The sequence below is a fragment of the Coturnix japonica genome, chromosome 4, assembly GCF_001577835.2.
Source record: "Coturnix japonica isolate 7356 chromosome 4, Coturnix japonica 2.1, whole genome shotgun sequence".
NCBI classification, from domain to species: Eukaryota; Metazoa; Chordata; class Aves; order Galliformes; family Phasianidae; genus Coturnix; species Coturnix japonica.
Window position 1 is genome coordinate 19,253,103 of NC_029519.1, and position 24,057 is coordinate 19,277,159.

General features: G+C 36.8%; 1 long non-coding RNA gene across 1 annotated transcript; it reads left to right on the forward strand.

The window, feature by feature from the left end:
- The first annotated feature begins 249 nt into the window (after positions 1-249).
- LOC107312994 lies at positions 250-11,538 on the forward strand. The gene is made up of 3 exons (XR_001554729.1): positions 250-293; positions 8,791-8,940; positions 11,116-11,538. It is a non-coding gene; the product is annotated as an uncharacterized LOC107312994 (long non-coding RNA).
- The last annotated feature ends 12,519 nt before the right edge of the window (positions 11,539-24,057 follow it).

Consider the following 24,057-nt stretch of genomic DNA (forward strand, 5'->3'; position numbering starts at 1 on the left):
AGCAGCCTGACAAAACAAGACATGGAAGAGCGATGGAGCAAAGGCACCCATACCAGTGTATGGGAAATTGGTAATCACAGCCTGAACCTCTGATTAATCAACTGAGGCAAGTGTTGGGCGAGCCATGGGAGCACAGGTGAGAGTAATGTAGCTGTGCTCCCGGAAGGGGTGGAGCTTGACTCCATCTCCTTTAGACCTCATTTAAGGGCTGACCACCACTAAGGCAGCATCTCTTGAAGATTGTTTCCTGGTGGAGATTGCCTCAGCATTTCCTGGCAAAGGCATCCATATTGGTGAGTTTTTCCTTATAAATAACCATTTGAGTATTGGTTACCGTCTTTGTACCATTCCATCTTACACACCAGGCAGGTAAAATGGCATCCATTGGTGTTTGATAAAATGTCAGTGGAGACCAAAAAGTGAATGTGAGCACAGTGAGGCTGTGGGTAGTGCTTTTCAGCAATGACACCTTTTTAGCAGCTGTGAAAAAGCAGGTTATCTCTGCTGGTGTGGATTTTCATGAGCATGACATGCAGGCTCTTGTTCATTGCTAGCAGAAAAGGCATAGCTAATGATCATAGGTATGGTCAAAAACAACACTTTATAGGTGAGAGTTTATTCAATAGTGTTATTGTGCTTTTCATATTAGTTGTAGTTCTGATGGAAATGAATAGGAGGCATTATTTTTAGAGCAATTTGCATACCGTTGCTGAATACAAGCCTTGGCTTGCATTGCTTCCTTTTTTTTGTGGGCCCAGAAGCCCAAATACTTCTCACTTTAAAGAGATTCAGGCAAAACTCTCTTGTGGATGACGGCTGAATCCCTCAGATCTCCTTGCAGTGTGCTGACATCAGGTTTGTGCTGCCTCACCAAGAAGAGTCAAAAACAAACTAGGAAAACGGGTCAGACTTCTTCTTGCTTTAGGACCCATATGCTGCAATTAGAGTGCAAAACTGAAGAGTGAAAATAGGGATGCGCAATGGGTTCTGCTTGCCCCCAAGCAGAACAGCTGCACCAGGGCATAAACATATCAACAGCTTCCAGGTGGGGGAGCCTTATACCTGGTTAAATTAACTTGCCTTTAATGTAATAAGCTGAAACAGATGGATGCATGGTTTTCTTGAGATAATAAGGTAAATAACACCAGCAGAAATTTTCTAGAGCTATCTTATAGTACAATAGTTATAAAAGGGGTGTACAGTTTGAAAAAGAAGAAATTGGATGAAAATGAAGGTAAGTTTCTTTGTAGAACTTCAGTTGCAGTACCTAAATCTCTATACTGAAGCTTAGTATCCTGGTCTTCTGGTGCTGTCAGACAATCTGGCTGATAACCAGGCTAAGGATTAGATCTCTGTGTTTTCAAATGTGTCAAATCAGGAGAAAAGGGAATAACCCCAAATGAGATAGAGCAAGTATTTTTAGAAGTAGATAAGAAGCATAAGGAGTCATTTTAAAGACCTGGAATGATGAAAGTTTGTCAGAAGAACTACTTGTTAAAGGGAAGAATGCAGAGGAATTTCAAACTAACACTCTGTAGTGGTAATTTGTGACCAAGGAATGGCTCATGACACCTCTTTAGAGACAGACTGCTTGTAGAACTGCTTGTGGCAGCAGGACTCTGCCCTATTGATTGTTCAGTAATTCTTTTGTTTAAGCATATGCATGTGTCTAATTTGCTTCAATAGGTACAATAAAAATTCCCCAACATTTCATAAAGACAGTACAATTTCCTCAATTGTGTTTGAATTTTAGAAATATCCTTTGTGAAGAGATGTGAGTTCTTAGATGTCAGTCTTCTGATATGAGATAGTCAGATAAATTAAACCTGATGCTAAACTGAAGTTATATTAAGAAGGTCATAAATTGGAGTTGTACAAATGTTTTTGCAGGTCTGCTTTTGCTCTAAAAACGTTTGTAATGAAATAGTAAGGCAGTTTCTCCCACATAACAAGTGAAAGTAAATTCCTCACAAAATTAATGTGGAAATAATTCAACCATAGCCTTCTAAATGTTTATCTAAAAGGCTGATCCCTATCTGTTTAAATTTCATAGCATTACACAAAAAGTATTATTTACGATGCTGTAATGGGAGCAAGCAAATATGCTGTGAACTCTTTCACTTCTCAAGTAGCGGGTTTGTAAATGGGACTTGTGGTGAATCAATCAGGTGCCAAGCAGGTCATGTGGCCCTTTGGGGAGGAGCTTCTTTCTGAAGCAGGTTACTATCTTGAATATTTCTAGTGGGAAAATTTGTGCCTGCAAATGCTATTTCATTCAGTGAGTATCTTTGACCCTAGAAGTTGCTCTCTATATGTTGCCTAGAATTTTCTGTTCAGAAAGCAGTAAGGAATCCTTTCAAAGTAATTCTTTACTTGTCCTCTTTGGTGCTTCTTTCTGTATAGTATCTCATACTGGAATGATGTGGAACTGAGCTTAAAATGGCATAGTGATGCCTAAATTTCTTTTGTTGGAATTCCTTTTTTGTGCTCTATGGACATATCATGCACAACATGTTCCAAGAGACTAGCTAGGCACTTTCTACTTAGAAGGCTGAAGACTAGAAACAAAAGATATCTCCCACCTTTGTTGTGATTAATCTTTGATTTCAAATGTTGCTTGGAGAATGGCCACCTAATCAACTGCTTATGCTACTTACTACACTAAAGAACCTGGCATTCAGTTTTACTTTGTGACAGGGAAAAATAATTTGTGTAACATTGGAAATGATACTAGGGAGGTAAATTTGCAAGAGAATATTACAGTCTTGCCTATATTTAGGCACATGTGTAGTGCTTCAGTCAATGGATACAGACTGTAGATTTTCAGATGAAATAACATTTTGTGCAACATCTTGATGTCAAACATGGCAGCCTTTCACTGACAGATTACTCTCTCTCATTTTATCTGATAAGCACATTGGGATCATACGGGGAAAGAACAACAATGAGGAAAAAAAGGTGTTCTGTAGAGAGCTAGAATTATGGACAGAAAGTGCTAATCATGCCCAATATCATGCTGAAAAAAAAAAATATAAATCTAAATAGACCAAAGGACTGACAAGTTCTATAAATTTTCGGATGTGCATACTACTCAGAACTAGAAACGATACCCTGTGTGGCTTGTTTCTTGACCTTCAGCAGTTTTGTAGGTCTTTTTCCCTGCTCATAGCTACTTCTGCTATTATTGACCTTAATTGACCAATAGCAAATCAGTTAATCAATTAAAAGTTAGTATTATTAGAGGTTTGGAAGACTTATATTTTCTCCTCCAAAGCTAAATTAAAGCAATGATGAGTATTAGAGATCCATACTGAGCTGGGCAGCCAAAGGGAAGTGGGAATTATGAAGGCTTCTTTACTGATGGTATGAGCTAGTGAGAGTCTACAATCAGCACCTTTTACCTTTTCTTGACTGAAGAGCAGTGCATGTGGGTCAAAAAAGACAAAATGCTGTTAGCATTACATTGCCTCCTGAAAAGTGGAGTTTAGTGTCTGCATGAGGGTAATTTGAAGGGTTGTTGTTGAAGAGTCCAGAAAGCATATGAAGAGGCAAATGGAGCTATTTGTGAGAAGCAAGAGAAAGGAGGACACCAAACAAAAGAGAGAAAAGTAAGAGTGCTGAAGTGAAGAAGGAACAGAAACTGTACAACAAAGAACAGATGTGAGATTGGGTGAGGAAGACAGAGGAGAGCAAGAATAACTGGAGCCAACAAAGAGGTGAAAGAACAAAAATTGGAGTACAAAGAAGAAAATGAGGAATGAAAAGTAAGAAAAAGGTATTAGGCTATAGAGAGGGAGTATTATAAAGAGAAAAGGAAGAATAACAGAAAGGAGGAGATGAGGAAGGATAATGAGCAGAAGTAGAAGAGATGAGTGAACTGTGCAGGAACAATTACAAGCACTGGTGGGATGCTCTCTTTGGGCATAGTGCTGTAAAGCAGTGCACGTGTGCATGAGTGCTTGACAGTGTGTGAAACAATCAGCACAAACCTGCTTGATCTGTAAGTCTGCTTAAGTTCTCTGCCAGCTTTTAGGATCAGAGAAAAAGGCGCAAGCATGTGGGAAATCGCATTCAGAGTTGCAGGTGCAATTGCTAAATAACCCAGCTTTGTCCATGCCACCCTTGTACCACCTCGGGCTGCTGGGGATGTCTACTGTCTGAGGCAGGTTACCTCCCAGTCAGCTTATGCTCATTCTCTGAAGTAATCCAGCAAAGAAGGAAGAAGGGGGGGAAAAAAAAAGTAAGGAGTAGAAAGGCAGAATGAAGGAGGAAAAACAAATAAAAAACACAACAAAACCTACATAGAAATGATGTGGAAAAAGAGTCATCTTTGCAGTCTTAGGAGTTTTTATATTATTTAATTAGAACAACAGCATTTCCATAGATGGAGACAGAAATGGACACTGTGCTGGGAATGGGCAGATGTGAGCATTTCTCAGAGCATCCACTTAGAGGAGGTCAAGCTTCAGAGGGCCCCATGTCTCCCAGAGGTTTCAGTATTTCTCGAGGCTGGTGGTTACCACAGTGACATAATTGTTTTGTTGTGATTTGCTGCGGAAATAAATGACTTTCTCTCAGCAAATCCCAGTCATCCACCTTCTATTCTTTTCTGTGTCAACATCTTCTCTTTCCTTTCATAATTTGAAAGTTGTTTCAAATTAAATCAAAGAAATAAATATTTCATGAATCTTTTAATTCAGTCTTGTGAAGGAATACTGAAAGCAAGAACGCCTCACATGCATCTCAGGTTATGTTTTCAATTTAGTTTTTAAGAACATGAGGCAAATTCACAATTGAGAATCCTAATGGCTTCCTTTACAAAAGTTAATTTTTAGACTTGTATTCTACAAAATAGAGGTTTGTGCTGTTAATGTTTATGAGGCATCTCAAGGATGAATAAAACTTTTATTCTGTTATCCTGTTGCATCTTTCCCTCCTTTCTTTTTTAATCATTTTTCAAGGACTTTGTTTTCTATAGAATCAGTTTTAATTTTCAACCTCTATAGCTGAAAGCTGTCACAAAGCATTATTAAAACTCAGCACATTAAGAATGCCAGCACATATTTTACTGTCTTAAAAGTGTCTGTGTGGGACAGACCAAGAGGCAAGTAAAGCAAGAGGTGTTTCCTCATTTCTTCTAATTTTGTTATTGTTTGCTTAGCTTACAGAATTTTTATTTCTGGTAGTTCTCTAATAACTCTGTTATAACTATTTATGTGCATGCTCGTACTTTAAAGGAAAACTAGTCTAAAGGGGACTTCTGTTAAAGAGATTGTATGAACTGAAGGATTATTTTCCTTCATGTTTTGAAATGAATTTGGCTTTGAAATAGTCTTATCATTATAGTAAAAATAATGGTGCAGACTAAGTCACGGTCTGATTAGTCAAAGCAAATTAATTAATCTTCAAATGCATTTTGTCGCATCCTGTGAATCTCAGCACAGTTCAAGCATTAAGTACATTAGTCATTGCTGTTCAGTAAAGGGCAAAATGAAGAACATTAAAATTTGAGAAGTATGAAAAGTGCTTTAAAAGCACATCATCTGGGGATGTGAAAGGTTGAGAGCCTCCAGATGACCAATTTCACAGCAGTGTGATATCGCTGCAGCTGGCAGCTGCTCATTGTCTGATATGAATGGGCACAATTCAAACCCAGCTAGCATGTTTCTATACAGTAATTTACCACCATGTGGCACACATCAGTACATTACTTGGGTAATTCAATCTGCAGGCCAAAGATCAGTCTGAGAGTTGTGGGGTGAGACACATGGGCAGGGCAATGTGTGCTGCATTTTTTTTTTTTTTTCTATTGGATCTTAAAATCACAGAAAATTTGTCAGGGAACTCTGAGATAGACCTCTGTCTTCCTTTCACTTTAGCTAAGTGTATTAAGTTCAATGTCCATTACAGAAATATCCATTTGCCTTAAACGGGCACATTTCTACTAATGTTTACCCTTTTGTTCTTATAATTTTTTTCCTCTTTTAAAGAGATACCATCCATTTATTATTAAAATAATAATATGCTCTGCATTTGGGTAGATCATCCCTTAAAAAGAAGGTGTCTGTGTTACTGTCTTTTTCTAAAATGCAGCAGTTTTCTGTGATGGCTTTAACTAGATAACAGGAATTCTTCATGCTCAGCTTTGAAGGACTCCTTTCTAGGAAGGCAGATTGAAACTAGTACATATTTTTAGTGAATCTGCGTCATAGAATTTTCCATAGCAACGTGCCATGACGTTACTGCTGTTGATTTATGATCACTGTACCTCACAGACAAAATGAAGCAATGCCAAGCAGATTTGTTGTTGTTGCTGTTGTTTTTTACAAGCATACTCTGTTTCATAATTTTTTTCTATGTGTAACTCTTTCTTTAGTAAACATTCTGATGCAAATGTTTGACACTGGCAGAAGACGTGCGCATTCTGAGTCAAGAAGTTGTGTGAATTGATTGCTAATGCAGCCATTCCTTTAATATATGAAATTAGCTTTCTCCATTGGCAAGTAGAAAAGAGTTAATTAGATTCTAATCTACCTGTAGAGCTAATAAAGCTTTTAATTACTGCGCCTGACAAATTAAAATACTTGCTTTTTCTCAAGCCTTTACAAAATATTGCTGCATTTAGTAAGGCTGCTGTTGCATGTTGGTATCTGTTATAACAAGCTGCATGGCCTCATCTCCTGGATGTTTTACACATCTTCTGATAACTGGTAGGTGTTATTTCAAAGATACTGTTAACAATCTACAGTTATATAGCACTATTTCTTCAGCTTAGTGATAAGACTGAGCTATTTCAATCATAATATCATTTTTTAAATTATTAGGAACTTTCAGTGTTTTACTTATGTATTACAAATAGACTAAAAACTTCATTAAGTATTGAATCTCTTGATTATCATAAAGAGAAATCAGGTCTATCAGAATACAGATTAAAATGACATTAATACTAAATGTGTTTTCAAGTGTGAACGGGAACCATTACTACATAGGTATTATGTTTCATTAGAAGTGAAGAGAAATATGGAAATAAAATACATATACAGCATATACATATCTCTTTGCAGAATAAAATTCAGTTGTAAGACAGTCATTACAAAACATGGTTTTAAAGCATCTTTCTTAGAAAGACGCAATGGAGGAAAAACATGACTCTAAGAGAACAGCTTTTGGGAAGGATGAGTTAAGGAAGAGTCATCAAAAAGTTTTCAGTGTCAATTTGTGTCACTCACATAATGGTATATACTTGTTGTGCAGTGTAATTTTTGCAGAATGCTCTTTCACATCTAAACAGTCATGAAACTGAGGGAAGACTAATCCTATGTGACAGCTAATAGGCATCATCACTATTAGTTATCACAGTATTTTTGAATACAGAGCTTTCTTTTTGTTTCTTTGCCTTCTGTTTAATCAGGTATTTTCAAGTGTAAGTAGTAGAAAACCTGGATTTTAAAATCCAACAGCTTTTATGAATAGTAAGATTAAAATTACTGCATAATTTGAGCAGATGAACAAGAATGTAAACATAGAAAAAAATCTTGCATGTGATTTGGAAGCTCTTTAGGAATCAGGTTATGTAAATGACTTCCCCTTCTTTCTGAAATATCTGGTGCTGTCTCCAGAAGAACAGCTAGGAGATTGACAAGACAATGGTATAACACGCAATCATACAAATTGATAGAAAAGTATAGTATGGTCACAGTTTCTTCAAAGAAATTTATCCTGCTTGGTAAATATTGTTCTCTGATGGTATGAAAATCTCTTCCTGCACATGTGTACAACTTTGAAAGTTGAGCTGAAGGATGAGTTGCAAAGCACTTAAGCCTTTGCACTTTCCTCAGACTGCACAGAGATTCTTCACATCTGGCAGAATTATTACATCTTAATTTGTGATCTTCTTTTTCTTTCTTTTTCCTTTGTGGATGGGAATTTGGTGTATATTTAAAAATCAAAAACTGTGTGCTTCTAAAGTTAAATTTGACTTCAAAATCCAGTGTGATCCACTTTGGCAACTCACAGGATCTACGCAACAAATGAGTTTTTCTGGGAATCGAAGTGGAAGGAAATGTTTCTTCTGCATTTTATTTCTTATTCTATTAATCTTACAGCACTGTCCCACTGTCCTTGGCTGGACGGTGTTCTTAGCTTTGCCCTTAGCTTAGGGGGGATGTTTGATCACAGTGAAGAAGGCAGCAAATGATTTTGGCCTAGAAGAGACTCTTGTGGGAGAAGAGATTAACACTGCATAGTGTTTGTTTAGACAGTTTTCATGAATTACTATAGTTTTTGTTTTACAATGCTGAATAACTTAGAGAACGGTCAATTGCTGTGTTTTAACTGAGAGACCACCTAGCTTCATCTACATAATCCCACCAAAATGGAAGCTGGCACAGTCTATGTGAAATTAATAGGGAATTTTAGGAAATAAATAAAGAGCAAATATGACAAACTGGAAGTTGTATTTGCATATTTATAAAAACATTTGTTCTCACCAGTGCATTGGATTTATGGCTGTTAAATCAGCTAAAACAACCTAGACTTAGCAGCTGGAGTGGAGCATTTCTCAAGTTTTTTAAACAGTTACAACTGAAATACCGGTCGGTGCTAACACAGACATCTAAACACTGACAGTAAAAGTAACCACAGTCTTCCTCTTCTATTGCTTAAAGCAAAAGCTCAAATTTTCAGCAAAGTTGGTGTTACCCAGACAGACAATCACTTTTTTTTCTACAAATGTATTTTTATTCTGTTCCTCCCCCGTTGTCAATAAACAAGTTTATCATGTTTGTATAGAATGCGGGTGCATTCCGTTCTGTTGGTTACCAAGACAAACACAGTACTGAAGAATCCCTCAAAGCATCCCTGGTTTGGATGAAAGCCCGGGAACAGAAGAGCTCATCCTCAAGAGCACTATCAGATCTCAGCCTCTATGGTATTTAAAAGGTAAGTCACAATTCCCACCAACAGATATTATCCAAAGACCACATTCTATGTGACTAAGGGGGGAAAAACAATCAGCACTTCTGCCCCTGCATACTGGCTTGATTTCACACTGAGACATAAATGTATCACAGTCCCTGGCGATGTTCACGAAATATTTAGACAGAATTATCAAGGTTGGAAAAGATCTAGACGATCATCCAGTCCAACCATCACCAATACTTCCCAGTTCAATCATATCCCCCAACACAACATCCAAACGTTTCTTGAACACTCCCATGGTCGGTGACTCCACCACCTCCCTGGGCAGTTCTCCCCTTTCTGAGAAGTAATACTCCCTAATATCCAGCCTGAATCTCCCCTGCCACAGCTTGGAACCATTCCCTCTAGTTCTATCACTGTCTACATGAGAGAAAAGGCTGACCCCAAGCTCACTACAACCTCCCTTCAGGAAGTTATAAAGACACTGTATTGACAGACTTGATTAAGTGGGAAATACTGGTGATATGTGGATGATTGACTGGATGATCTTAGATATCTTTTCCAGCCTTGGTGATTCTATGATTCTATCATTATTTAAGAGTTCTCCATTACTCAGGGTATATTAAATAAGGGAGCATTTTTATTTTTTTAATCTCTAATCTCAGTCTTTCTAATCAGTCTTAAGAGATTCAGATTGCTTCATTTTAGAGTAAACCCAAGAGACTACACCAAGGTTGCATTCCAGGCTGTAGGTTTTGTAAAAGGTTTTCTTGCAAGGATCTATTTCACTTTCTCAAGGGAAGTATAGTAAAATAACCAGTTGCTAACAGAATATTGTCTGGTGCATATACTTCCTTTATCTAGGTTGCCTCTATTTAAAGGATGTGTTACCCTGATCATATCCCAGCAGAGTGCTCTCCTCATACTCTTGTCAGAAAAAGGGGTTTCTCTCTCAGTAGAACAAGGAGAGAAAGAAAAATCTCTGAGATCTTTGCTCCCAAAATTTTGTGCTCAGCTTTGACACAAGTAGATCAGGTCTGTGCTCTTCCCCATGTTTGGATTTTCTACGACACTTATGGTAGCTTGGAGTTCTTTGTGATAGATCTCACTTTTGCTGTAGCCAATAGAGAAATTCCAGTGCTCTCAGCAATGTATGAAATGAGTTGTTTTAACTTAAGGTAACCATGAACCTTGAACTCTACATTTCAGTGGTGGATAAAGATGCATAACTAACTTTGTATGTGAAAACCAAAGTCAGACTGTTCACTGCTCTTCTTGACCCTGATTTTAATTTATTCTCGTTCATCAGTGCAAAAATATTCTTCAACCCTCACAGGTAAAATTAGCACAAGTTCCAGACCCTCATTCACCATTTGGAAGAAGAAGAAAAAAAAAAAAAAAAAAGGGAAAAATTCAAATAGCTTTGCAAAATAATAATAATGTGCACTGCTTGATATCTATAAGCATTTGTCAAGCATTGGTGAGTGTCAGTGGTTACTATTTGTTTCCACATGGAGGAATTCATTGATACACCTTTTCTCTAGATGCATTTCCATGACAGACATTATTTGCCAGTCTTCCCCTTTGAAGCCATCTGTCACATGAAAACAACGTGTAATGGAATATTGCTGGGAAGGTTCAACCTCTGCTGCTATACCACCAACAACTTCCCCTTATGTCAACATAATAAAATAGGAGGTATTACTTTCAGAGCAACCCTCATAGGTACAAAATGAAAGCATTATTCAGGAATGTAAGCTTTAATTTATATATAAATATTAATTTAAGATGTCAGTATTTATTGGTTTCAAGAAATCTAAGTGTACTTGCCAGAAAAATATAATCAGCAGAATCACTTTTGAGCTAGGTTGCTGGGCCCTGTGTCGTATCTGATGCTGGAACTGACTCACTGCTTTTTAACACTGCTTTTGAATTAGTAATGTATCAACTCTATAAGGGAATAGGTATTTCATAGGTTATTTTCCAGGGAAAAGATGTCTTCCTTGTTGCTAATATATATATATCATCAGTAATATAGCCTAAAAGTGTGTTACTCACATTCTGGAAAGGTACTATATGATCCCATCTTCTCTTCCTCTTTTGTGTGATACCAACAAAGGAGATGTTTCAAGGTGTAATCAACACAGGCTTTCCTTTTGCTACAGCTAGATTATTGATTTCTTTCCTTTTTTTCAGGGCTTGGAAAATTTGTTTGAGAAAATACCAAGGATGTGAAAACAACAAAGTGAAAAATAAAATCTTTATCTAGCACAAGCACATTGAGGGTAATTTAATTTAAAAAAAAAAATAAAAAAATCTTTCTTCTGTCATGTTTTAATTAGTCCCTTCTGCTTCAAGAAAATATAAATACCACTGTATGTTATCACAAAGGAGAGAATATTGGCAGTGTTAGGACTCAGCTGTAAGATCCATGAAAGCAAGAAAAGTTTAGCTAAGATAAAGCAGCTTTGTACTTTGGAGATGTTGATTTCAGAATGCATTAGGTGTTGGGAGGGTTCATCAGCCTATTTAATGTATAATCTGCTAGGCTTGTAGTATTAGTGAATAGAATAACCTGGGCAAAATACTGCTTGAGAATAGGCTGTACCTTCAAGGGGAGTGAACAGAGGTGAACAGGATTTGTCTAAATTTATACTAAGGAGAACAGTATGAAATGATTGGATTCCAGGTTAATAGAGGATGTGAGTGAAATAAATACCAATCCATTGTCTGTCTTGGAGCATTTTATGATCCACGTACTTTTCTATGCTGAGTGCATCATCTGAGCATTTTAGTGTTTCCCTGAATTAGAATACTTTTTGTCCATTATGGGAATATTCACACGTCTTTTTCCCTGGGGAAAGATAATCAAGCAGTGTAATGAATTGTGCTTTGGAGATCTGGTTTTGGATGTTTGCTTCAGTGCTTCATTGTCATTGTCTTTGTGTGTGTGTGTGTGTTAATAGCTTTATAAGAGAAAAATACTTTCTTCCATCATCTTTCTCTAGCCTTCCCTTTATTTTATTTTTCATGACATACCACGTTTACTGTAGCAAAGTCTGGATACACCTGTCGTACTTGTGAGTGAAGTCAAGAAAGCATAGTCTACAGGTAATAGGGCAAGGCAGCTGAAAAGCAGGATCATAGATTTGATTAGCCCTACTCTACTGTTGTGCATGTTAGGAGAATCTGAGTGATGATTTCTTGGTGCTACTTTGAGAAGATAACAGATCTGTAGCTGTCCAGATCTCCGCTCTGCTTGAAATATAAACAAGTACTCCAAGTTCTTTTGCCTAAGAGGCCTCCCTAGAAGGAAGTCTTTTAAGAGATAGTCCAGGACTTCAAAGAAAGAGTGAGGAATTGCTGGTCACGGAGCTTTGATCTCCAAGTGCAGAACTACATCATAATGTTTTACTTTGATGTCAAATATCAAGATAAGCCAAGAATTACAGTAACAACTAGAACTTATTTACAACTTGGTCAGAAAATCAATGGGTCAGCAGTTAGACCAGCTTGTAGTGTTCTTTGTGGGGCACGGTGTAACACAGGCATGGAAAACAGCTGAAGAGTTTTGCTCCAAAATTTCACTGCAGTAAGTAGGCCTTGAATTCACGAGTTCTTTTTTTTTTTTTTTAGTTTGCTAAAATAATCTCTTTTTCTGTACATTTCCTTTGGGACATGTAAGATCTTAGTTCTAGCCAGGAGTAAAGTAAACCTCCCTGTTGACAAAACAAGTTAGTCATGAAATGTACGAACTAGATTCCTTTTGCAGTACACTTAATGAATGTCAATCTGTAGGACCGGACTTGAGCTGATGTGAAGAAAACTTCACCTCCGAAGCACAGAGTGTATTTTGGTTCTGTTGCACAACCTGTTGTGCTCCACAAGACCACGTCTGTCCATGGCTGCAGTGTTTGTTAATGCAGGTATGGTCTTAATCTTGTGAGAACCTGAGCTCTAGTTGATTTGGATGTTTGCTTTTCATTTTACTGATGCTCTGTTGGGATAACAGCTCCAATTCTTGGTACCATTTCTGCTGAAGTCTTTTTAGTACATCAGAAAGGGGTTATTCTTATATATAAGCAGACAAGTATTGTGAATGTTAACAATGACAAAATGCAACATTTTTGGTCTCAAGTGTTTGGCTTCAGAGGGTAAATTATTTTTTTTGCATACACAACAAGAGTAGAATCTTCTGAAGGAGGCCTTGCAGTACCTAAAAACTAGCTTGATTTTTTTTAATTTATTTTTGGCCCTGGAACTATGTAACATTATTATTTACAAGTGAATTTTCTTTACTGGTAGATAAATGACTACCAGTCAAATCCTCAGAGGAGAAAAATTACCAGCCTAATTTCCTTTTGATCTGTGGGCTGGCTACGGGCCGCCCTGACCCCAGCCCTGTTCATTTAATTTGATGGCTGGCTTCAGTTGGTGCATTCTGAAGCAGTTGTAGCTCAGTGACATTGTGGCATCAAAGGTTCTCCTCCATGTGCCAGAGATGGAAGGCCACAGCATAACGCTGGCTGCCTGCTTCCCTGGGATGCTTCTTAACTATGAGAGAATTCAACAAGCAGAATAAACAAGCTTCTGTTTTCTATCTGCCAGCATACAGATAAATAATCAATTGGACAAACATTAGTTTGTCTGAAGTACAAACTGTGGAGTTTCTACTGAAGTACATGCTGTGGAGAAAAGCTTTTCAGTCTCTGGCCCTTTCAGAGGAATCTGTGGAAGATAACTGCTGGATAGTAAAATTAAATTTGCTATGAATTATTTATATCTTCACAAGGACTCCATGAATCAAAAACAGTTGAAAGCTTCCTGAAGTGATTTTGTGATGCAGGGAAGGGTCAATGTGTAGGAAATATCTTGGTCCTAGAGCAAAAGAGAGATCACTCAGCAGTTCATTTCTGTTACTGGCATGTGCTTTGGGTTGTAGATACATGAATAGGTAGACTGCTTCGAAGTATGGCAAGACAGTTCCAAAAAAATAACCTTAAAGATTGAGAATATTGCAAATATCCTCTCTCTTGAGAAATAAAATAAATATCAGAGTGAAAAGCAATATGTTTTTCTTTAGATTATTTTGTGTTTATTCTCTCCTTTCTAAGCAGAAGCAAGCAATTTATTTTCCAGGGGTCTGAAAGGTTAGTCATTTGCAAGACAATAGACATGAAGAATAGCTAAGTAAAAAGAGCTCAAGTGCCTAGGGATGCAGCAAAATAACAAAGCATACAATTTTGTGTTTTTCAAATTACTAGACGTTGAGTCTTTGTACAGAAAAGTAATTGTTTTAGTTTAAATAGTGCATCTCCGTTTGCATAAAGGGAGTTGTCACTAGATTCAAGGGAAGTAATCACCTCTGAAGTGCTGAAAGAATATGATCTTCATCCAGGTTTTTAGTGAGCCAGTGTGGTATAACAGGTAGTTATCTCCTTTCTTGTTGAAAGCGTGCTCCTGTCCGTGCACGGAGGCAGGCAAATTATTTTCAGAGTCGACAAGCCATAAGAGTAATTTCTGCATAAGAGGACACTTAGCAGGTTCATGGTAGAGTGTACTGAAAGGTGGTTATAGCACTCTTCATCGCCTCACAAGACTAGGAACAATATCTAAGACATTACAGGTCAAAATTCATTTTCAGAAATATCCTTTATCTCCTCAAGCAGCCTTGTCTAGGATTTTCCTGAGGTGTTAAAAAGAGTGACTTTCAAAAACTCACTGGGAAATCTGCCCTAAGGGCAGATTTGTGACTCAACATCTCAGGACCAGGTTAGATGGGACCATGTACAACCTCATCTAGGGGGATTGGGAACTAGGTGGTTATTAAGGGCCCTTCCAACCCAAGCCTTTCTATGATATCAGATGGAAACTTTTAAGATGTAATGTTTCTCATATCATGTAGGACCAGAGGAGCTTTCAAGGTTTAAGTTAAAATTCCTGAGTCCCAATTTTTTCTTTTTTGATGGATTAATGAGTTGCTTAGGCTTTTCATAATGCTTGACACAGTTGACAGTAAAACTATTTAAACAGAAAGTGTTTTCCAATTAGTTTGTTTCGTGATGGAAACTAGATTTATTGCTTAAATGACCTGACCCTCACAGTTGGGCTCACTTTGTTAATTTTTTGAAGTATTGTACATCCTAGGGCAGCATGTCCTGTGATATAGTAAATGACCTGTCCTATTTGTAAGACATATCAGAGCTATTTTAGTTAAAATGCATATATATTCTGTGTAAGGAAGCAACAGAAATGAAGCTAGTACTGGATCCCAAGGAAATTATCTGTGCTAACAAAAAGTTATTTTCCCTCCACAATGGGTAACTACTTCTTTCATTAAACTTATTAAAACCATTTTCACCTTTTATGTTCTTGAGCTTTTTGGCTGATCTTTTCATCAGACGTTATTCATCTACATAAGAAATATGATTTTCTTTCAGAGCAAATACTGACATTGCTAAATAATTTATTCCAGTTTTAAATTAAGTGCATTTAAAATGTGTTAAGTGGGCAGACCAAGAAATGATACTCTCCTGTGAACTTTATCCACAGAACAAAATTTGCAAAGGCAATAAATATCACAGCTCCTTTTTCTCACTCTGAACCTGCACCTATTAAGTGCACCCATGTATTACACTCCAGAAGTTCTTCCCGCAGCTTCTTCATCCAGAATCTTGACCCATCCCCTCTTTGGTTTCCACTGGTTTTAATGATGTGTCACTTTGAATATCCTTATATCTATTATGACTGTGGAAGTTTATCTTTGGTTTGGATAAGATTTCATGTATGTAGATTTCATAACAGACTTCTTCATTTCTCCTTCAAGTACTGTTAGTAAAAAAGCATCTCCTTTAGACTGACACTTTCCACTGTCCTATTATTACATACAATAATGTTATACTGTCACTTCTGAAGATGTAACTAGTACATCTTGATTATACTTAAGTTTCTAGTCTCTGCCATGATTAACAGATAATATTCCACTACTTTTTTTTGTATCATAGTTAGAAACTTTCTCCTCTTACCTGTTCCAAAAATACATATGCCTGCTATTAGATCATTTGTTCTCATTCCAGTAATATTTTACAGCTCTTTCCTTTCTTTAGTTTTTAACCCAGAGGTTATGGCTACAGGGATTAGATTTATTCCCATTAAGACTCCCTTTCTTTCCTGTGCAAAATTATCTGAATTTTTTTCTGATTTATTATATGAACAGACTTTGTATACCTTCTGCTAATTGTCCTTTTAGTGCTTCCCTACTTACAATGATGTTTAAAAATTATTGCCCAGAAAGACATATGGAGTTTCAGGTTAACATTTTTAGTGTTCTTTTTACAACAGAAGAGAATTCTTCATGGGGTCTGTGAAATGAGGAGTGCACAGCTAAGGATTAACAGACTGCTTGATGTCCTAAACTGGACTCATTAATCTTAACAGACCTGAAAGAAGTTGAGAAGGGGACATAGCAGCTTTCTAGAAGCTGAGTTGGGGAAAAAAAACTGACTTGCAATACTTCAGATGCTTCGCCCTTCTAAGACCACAACCTGGCAGGAGCAGGGGAGCTTCTACTAAAATATGACCACTGAAATATTCTGCCCTAGCTAGGGTCAATCTGAGAAGGAGTAAACTGAGTAGTATGAAGTCTGAATGCTGAACCAAAGTATCTTCATGGTTTGAGAATGTTCTGAGCTGTGGCCCTGGAGAGGTTGAAGATCTTAGTTCTGAAGTGAAAGAGTAACTCAGAAAGGATGATCAATGTGTAGGAAACATATATAACAGGACAACACGTTTGTGGGTTTTTTTGGGTTTTTTTTTTGAGGTTTAACATACTTTATTTTTTTGAAATGCAATTAAATTAACATATCATAGGGCATCCCTTGTGGGATAGAGTTAAAATTGAAACTGAATGTGAATAGCTGTTATGTCTCTTCTATGAATAAGCCACAATGCGTCATAAATATTTTACCTTAAGAATAAGTTCTTAAATAATCAAAGCATGACTGAACGATTTTAGTCTCAGACCTCAGTGTCCCAGCCAAATTCCAACTCATGCTATTAGCACTGACACTTTCCCTGTAACTTGCAGTAGAAGCGACAAATTTCCTAATTCGTCTTAAAGACTGTGTGGGTCCTACTGAAATCTACTATGTAACATCCCAAAGAGGCACCTCTGATGAATGGCTGATGTAACTATCACATGCTGCCTTCTGATAGGGAACAAGTTGTTTAGGAGGCATTCATGCAAGCGTTACATACAATTTAAAATGGTATTTTCTTGTTCTTGGAGTAAAAAACAAAACAAAAAAAATCAGCTCTGTGTACCTATTTATTCTCAACATTCAGGATAGCCTTGGCAGGAGACAACATTCAAAAAAAAGTACCATATAAATCATGAAAACTGGGTGTAAAATGTTGGCTTCTGCTGAAGAAGTAATGTGATTATTAATGCTTCGTTTATAAAAATGGTCAGGTTTTTCTTGTTCTCTTATAAGGAAGCTGTCACAGCTGGGCCCTCATCTTGACTTACTTCGTCTAAGTTCTACCATGAGAATTTTCTCTGTGAACCAGAAAAGAACTGAGCTGCAAGGAACTGACAGAGATGAATTCTTAGAGATAAAAAGAGGTAATATACAAACAGGGCAAATAGCAGAATATAGGCTAATCAGCAGCTAATCCTTCCACCCACTCCCACATCTCACTAGCAGGTCTTCAGATTGCTGCAACAATAAGAAAAAAAAGTGTATTTATATATGTGTGTGTATATATATATATATTTATGTGTAAATGTATATCTGTGAGTGAAACCTGTTTAAGCTGAGAGTCTCTGTGGACAAGGAGGTGGCACCAGACCTATTTTCTGATGTTTGCCACTTCAGATAGTGTTGCCTGTTCTTTTCTCTGGTTGATGCTTCCTATCCACCCTGTAGTTTGTTGTCTGAGAGCACTAACAGTCCTCCAATACTTTGTTTGACCTTTGTTTTCTGAAAAGGAAGCTCATTTCTGGGGAGCCAACAGCAAATACTTCTGTAATCTAAATAATTCTTTTCCATGACTCTCTTCCTTTTTTTTTTTTTTTTTTCCCTCCCCCAAAAGAATTGAACAGCCATCTTGCTTTGTAAGCCTCTCATCATTCTGATCACTCTCATAGAGTTCCTACTTGTTTTATATTTAAGAACACATCTCAAACTCAATGTTGTCTTGTTGACTGAGATTCTACAATTATAGCTAAAAGAATAACCCTTTTCTGATGTACTTACTAAAATATTTTGCAGTGCCATGTTGTTTTCCTTGCAACAACTTTAGCTGGCTGATTTACTGAATTTTTCGGTTCCCAATGTCAGCAAAATTATTTTCTGCCATACTGCTTCATATGTGCTTCTGTCTTATAAAAGTATAGTTTTAGTTCCTCTTTTAGCTTCCACCTTTTATTTCTGGGCCATCTCTTTGACGTACCAATACCATGTTGATCTTTAGAGCTTCTATAAAACCATTCAAAACATCTGCCTGCTTTTTCTGTACACATCCATCTCTTCCCTTCTTCCCATAGGATTGCTAACCATGCTTGCTTCAGTTTAGGATGAGACATATACAATTAATTTCTCCAAGTCTTTCTTGTTTGTAAGAATGTCAGAGAGCCTTGTGTGATGCCTTCCAGCAGTCAGCTGTCTAGTTTGAAGTAGAACATTTTGCTTGCTCCCCTTTCCTTCCCAGGAAGTAGGAGGCATGAGAATTCATTAAGACGTAAAAGACACACAAGGGGAAATAACTTCAAAGATGGCATTTAACCTGAGAAGTAGTGTGCTTTGTCTCAGAAGCTTTTTTCCTTTATGTGAATTCATGGAAGAAAATCAGTTTTGATTGTGGTAGTTTACTTATTAAACTTGATAGCATTTCAATATTTAGTATCTCCTGATATCTGATTTGCCAATAAAATTCTTGAACAATGGTAACACATAAAAAGATGCTTGCAGCAGAGAGGTTGCAACAAATAATGCTTTGTTTTTTATGTTCAGGAATCACTTTATTAGGAATTTCTGTTGGTCAATTCACTTGTTTCATGGTTAAAGATACAAAAGGCAATTCTATGGCACTTAAATGATGGCTTTTATCTGAGCTAACACTTACTGCTCTGAGGGTGTGAGTAATTGTCAAAACCTCACTGAGTTTGTGTTGGAGCTGAGATTGATGTAAAGCATAAGAGAACTAAGTGGAAAAGCTCCTTCTGCTCTAATCAAAGTCTGTTTCAACCATTTCTATTCTCAGCTGGGTCATGAAGATTAATACAGCCCTCATACAGCATATTCTTGTACAATATATCTTTTTTCCTGAGGCTTCTGTGAAGCCTCCATATCAATGATACTAGAGTTTTATGAGCTTATAGTCCAGTATATCAGGTATACATTGAAGGCTCTTTTGTTTTGGTCTCCCAAAAATTGACACAATCAATCTCCAGTATAGTGATGAATAGAATTAGGGTGACCATCTGGGAGTCTCACATCTATCTTTTCTACTGGCCTTTTTGCCAAATCAGTTGCAATTTTGAAATCTTAGCTGAAAGAAAAATGTTGTGCCTCTATGGATTCCACCATTATTGCATTATTATGGCTGAAGTTAAACAGTTCAGGCTTCTGTTTGGCCAGTGAAGAACATGCTTAATTTTACTGGCTTGCAAAACTGCAATTAATTATTTAATTCAAAATACTCATCCACAAGCGCTCAAAATTCTTTAAATAAGTAATGTAACTATCTTTTTAACCTAGCTCATCTTTTTTTTTAATAAAAAAGAAAAACATAAAAACTTTAAACTTTGCCTCTGTTTCTAAGTGAAATTTTAATGAGATTTCCCCTTTTCTGTGAATTGTATTTCTCCTGTTTTGCAACTAAAAAGCAGGAGTTGAAGCCTTATTAGTTCAACTTGTTTGCTAATAATCAGTCATAAAGTTTCACACTCAATGTACTGAATCTGTTGCTGAACTCCAGGCAATTTTACGTTCTCTTTAACAGTTTTGTGTGGTTGATGATTTAATAGCTAAAATAACCCCATCAGAATTCCTGCCTTTAATGTTCCAGCTTGAAAATTTACCATTCTTTAGTGGATTAAAGAGGACAGCATGTTTTCTTGTACTTTGTCAAACATCTCATCAGACCAACACCATTGAATTTTTACAAACCTTAAACTATGAAAGCACCACCATCTGCTTTGTTTCAAAATCTTTTTATAGGTTTTAGCATAGAGGTCAGTTTCCTGGAAAAACAAATGTGAAGCCTTAGCCTGCTCTGCTCTATTAAAGTCTAATTTAAACTCCATTGTTGTTAATGGGGATAGTTTTCTGCTACCTTTGACAGGAACTGGGTCTGATCCCAGCCCCCTCTACTTTTGCCCCAGAGTGATGGGTGTATATAAGGACTTACTGTCCCACTGCAATGAATGATGCTTAGGATCTTACATATTGTGAAAACCATTTGTTTATGACTGAAAATGTAGTTATTTCCATTTCCTACTCTATGTTATGAAATAAAATCAGAAATTTCCTTCTACTGCAAAATAAGGGTCTCTTTTACTGTGGTTGACTGGTGGTAGTAGAATTGCTACAGAATATTACACACTGTGAGATGACAAAGTGCTCTTATTACAGGTATCACTGTAGCTGCTCCAAAAACAGCATAGTGCATGATTCCATTTGTTTAGTTCCCCCTCTCCCTTGAAATGGAGGAAATGCAATTCTATTTTTAGGTTTCTTCAACTATACAAGGATCTGAAAAAGGTCACTGAAGGGAAGTAAAAATAAAAGCAGCTCCAGAAGGATTTACTATTCCTCGCAAACCTTCCAGCATGTTTTGGTGTGTTGCTGGTAAGAACCATATAGTATGAAGACAAAAATCTTCTGAAGCATTTAGCAAATGATGTGGCTCAAGAAGACAGACTGATCCTAAGCTGCACAAGGGAAGAAAGTTCTTTCCAGTAAAACTAGTAAAAATGGCACATAGCTAAAACCTGTAAGGATGGGCCTGTAACAGAGTCACTGTTAGGTAAGCATATGTCTTTGTTCTAATAGTCTGGTGGTTTCTACAGCAAGAAGGAGATGCAGCTGCTCCAGTTGTGGGATACCCCTCTGCAGATCCAAAGGCAGCTGCTGGTGGATTCACTTGCAGCTCTGGAGCCTCTTTAAATGTGTTGGCTATTTGTCTGAGGTCTCTTCTGTTTCAAAATACATCCTCAAATGAATACTCAAAGACCAGTAAGAGTTTACAGTAAAGATATAGATTTATTGGAGATCTATCTGAAATTTTTGAGAGGCATACTGTTATTTTCATTTGCTGTTGTAAGTCACCTAGTAATGGGCAAATTAAAAGCAATGGAAAAGATAACTGCTGAACAACTATATTGGGAGATATTTTTGTTCAAATCTTTCTTTCTTTTCCACTTATCTTCCTTCTGCCACAGAATATCCCACACAATCAATTGTACTGGACATGTTCTGATCTTTTGAGACAGGTTAGTTGCCAGGAGCCTTCTCCCCCATCTGAGCACAATACAACTTTCTATGCTTCCCATGTGTGTCTCACTTGGTTTTCTGGTTAAAAGAATGCTCTGCTGTGAATATTATGCCTCACATTTTCCTTCTATATCCCTAAGCACTGGAAAATAACAATTTTCCAAGTATCTAAAAATGTAAGCCTCAAAATTCTTGATTTGTCTAGTTTCCAAGGAAATGTCACAGTTTTCTAGAGACAGATGAGACTGGACAGTTTCCCTAAACTCAGCCATTCTTTTGTTCACATTCATCTTCCTGACAAATGCCAGAGCTTCAGTGACCTTTCTCTTTATCCAGTCGGAAAGAGATGTGACAACAAAGGGTTGACTTGATATGCATTAATAAATAATGCATTTCCTAATAAAACTGTTTAATAACCTCAACTAGAAGTGATAAACTGCACACAGGTGTTCTTTTTAAATGGCAAATTCTGTATGTTAACTCCTCAGGCACTTTTTAATTATATTCTGTTACCTTGAGGAAAAACGTGTCATTTGATTTTGTTCTGTGCTTAACTTAATAGTGAATTATCTCAGATGAGTTAAGCAGCAGTTCTAAGTCCCTGCCAAATACAATGAGAAAGGTATTAAAATTATGTCTACAGTCTTTTGATGGGTAGATATAAATACAGTAATCACTCCATGTCCGGGAACCATCAAAGGAAATGCACACCAAGTAAGTGAAGTTCATAAAGCTCAGATAAAAATCCCTTTCAAATGGTCTATACATTTAAATTTACATTCTTAAATAAGCTTGGATATGCACAAGGAAAATAGTTTCAGCTCTGTCTTATTATCACGAAACATCATGGAACATATATTAATAGTAAGTAATTTCAGTATCTATTTATCTAACGTCAGTAACCCAATAAGTCAATTTTAATACAACATGCTTAGCAGTGTTAGCTCAGACAGTGGGTGTTTTCTTTTTCTTTTCTGTCTTGAGGTACTTTTGCAGCATATACTGGTTGAATATTTGGCTTCAGAAAGAGAAAATAAGACATTTTATTTCCATTTATTTATCCAGGAAGGTATGTTTGGAATATTTTTCTTGGAACATTATGCAATAGATTACTTCTGCTTATTCAAGTTATACATGGAAAATATATGTAGAAGAATCCTCTGCCACTCACACTTTGACTTTTCAAGTGCATTTTATTCTGGGGCATTACAAAGATGCAGCTGACCTGATCTGAGCAGAACACCTTCCTGCACAGGACTCTGAGAAGCCCTAATTGTTTTACAGGTGCATCTGCATTGCAGTAATACAAAAAATCTTTCCTGGCAACTAAATGCTGCTTGAAGAATGAGATCATGGGCACCTGAGATACATGCTATAGAAAAACTGAGAGTCATTAATTCATTTGCATAGGTGCCTTTGAAGATCTGTGGTGCAATAGGGAACTAATACCTTAATTATTTTGCTGTTGCCAAGGTTGTCTTTTGTTCTGCTATAAATACCTGATTCCTGTTCATTTTGTAGTCTGAGGCAAAATGGTGTGTTGTATTTCAGTCAGAGGAGTATTTTCCTACTCTGAATGAGGAAGCCCCCAAACAGTGCATGTCTACAGAATTACAAGCACGTGTGTATTTTAGCAGTGCCTGGAACAACACGACTGGTTAGGTCATTGAGTCAGATGGACAAGGGTGTCCATCCCCTTTGCTTGCAGACTTTCTTGAGATTTCTTAAGACACTTGGGGAAATTCTTAAAATTCAGAAGTAGGGAACACCATATGCAAATTAACTTCAGTCGGTCTTTATTTGCAATATCAAACATTCACAAAAGTCACCAGGAGTTTTCTTAAGGAGAACTAAGAATCATGTTTTGCAGCTGAAAAGCAAATCAAGTATTAAAAACCAAACCAAAACTATGCTTTTGTACTATTTTAAATACTGTACTATTTTATTCCTTCTGAAAATTAGGAAAAAAGTAGCCTGCAATTCTTAATGTATGAATGTATCTATTATCAACTGTTCCTGCATCCCTTTATAAAATTTGGATTATAACTAGACTACTTGAATACCATTTCCCTCTATTAATTACTCAGTTACAAATTATTGTGCTAAATGAACAATCCCAAGGGATTATTATTAAGCAGTAATGGCCAAAAGAGAGACGGCCAAAATCTCTGTGTCCCCTTATGTATCAAATCTTTTGTGTGTATAAACATCTTTTATTAGTCCTTTTATTTTGAAATTCTGATAAAATACTGAAGCTCAGAAGAAATCTTAGAAGGAAAGCCCTGGAAAAAATAAAAATTAAAAAAAATAATAAATCACTAAATGTTTCTTAAGTATTCATTAACTCCTATTGATTTCTCAAAGACCTGGAAAAAAGCTTTTTGATTATCTGGCTGCTTTTTCTTATGATGAAAATGACAACTCAACAAAATCCATTCCATACAGATCGGTTCCCATATTTCTACCTATCAGTCGCACACCCCTACCACGAATTTCTTGTGGTGACAGTTTGGTACCCTCCAAATAATTGCGCTGTGTTGTTTCAGTTTACGTCTTTCTGTACTTTCTGTTCATACACTAAATATTTCAAGAAAGCAGCCACACATTCTTTCTTTCTGTTTCTTTCTGGCATGTGATGGAT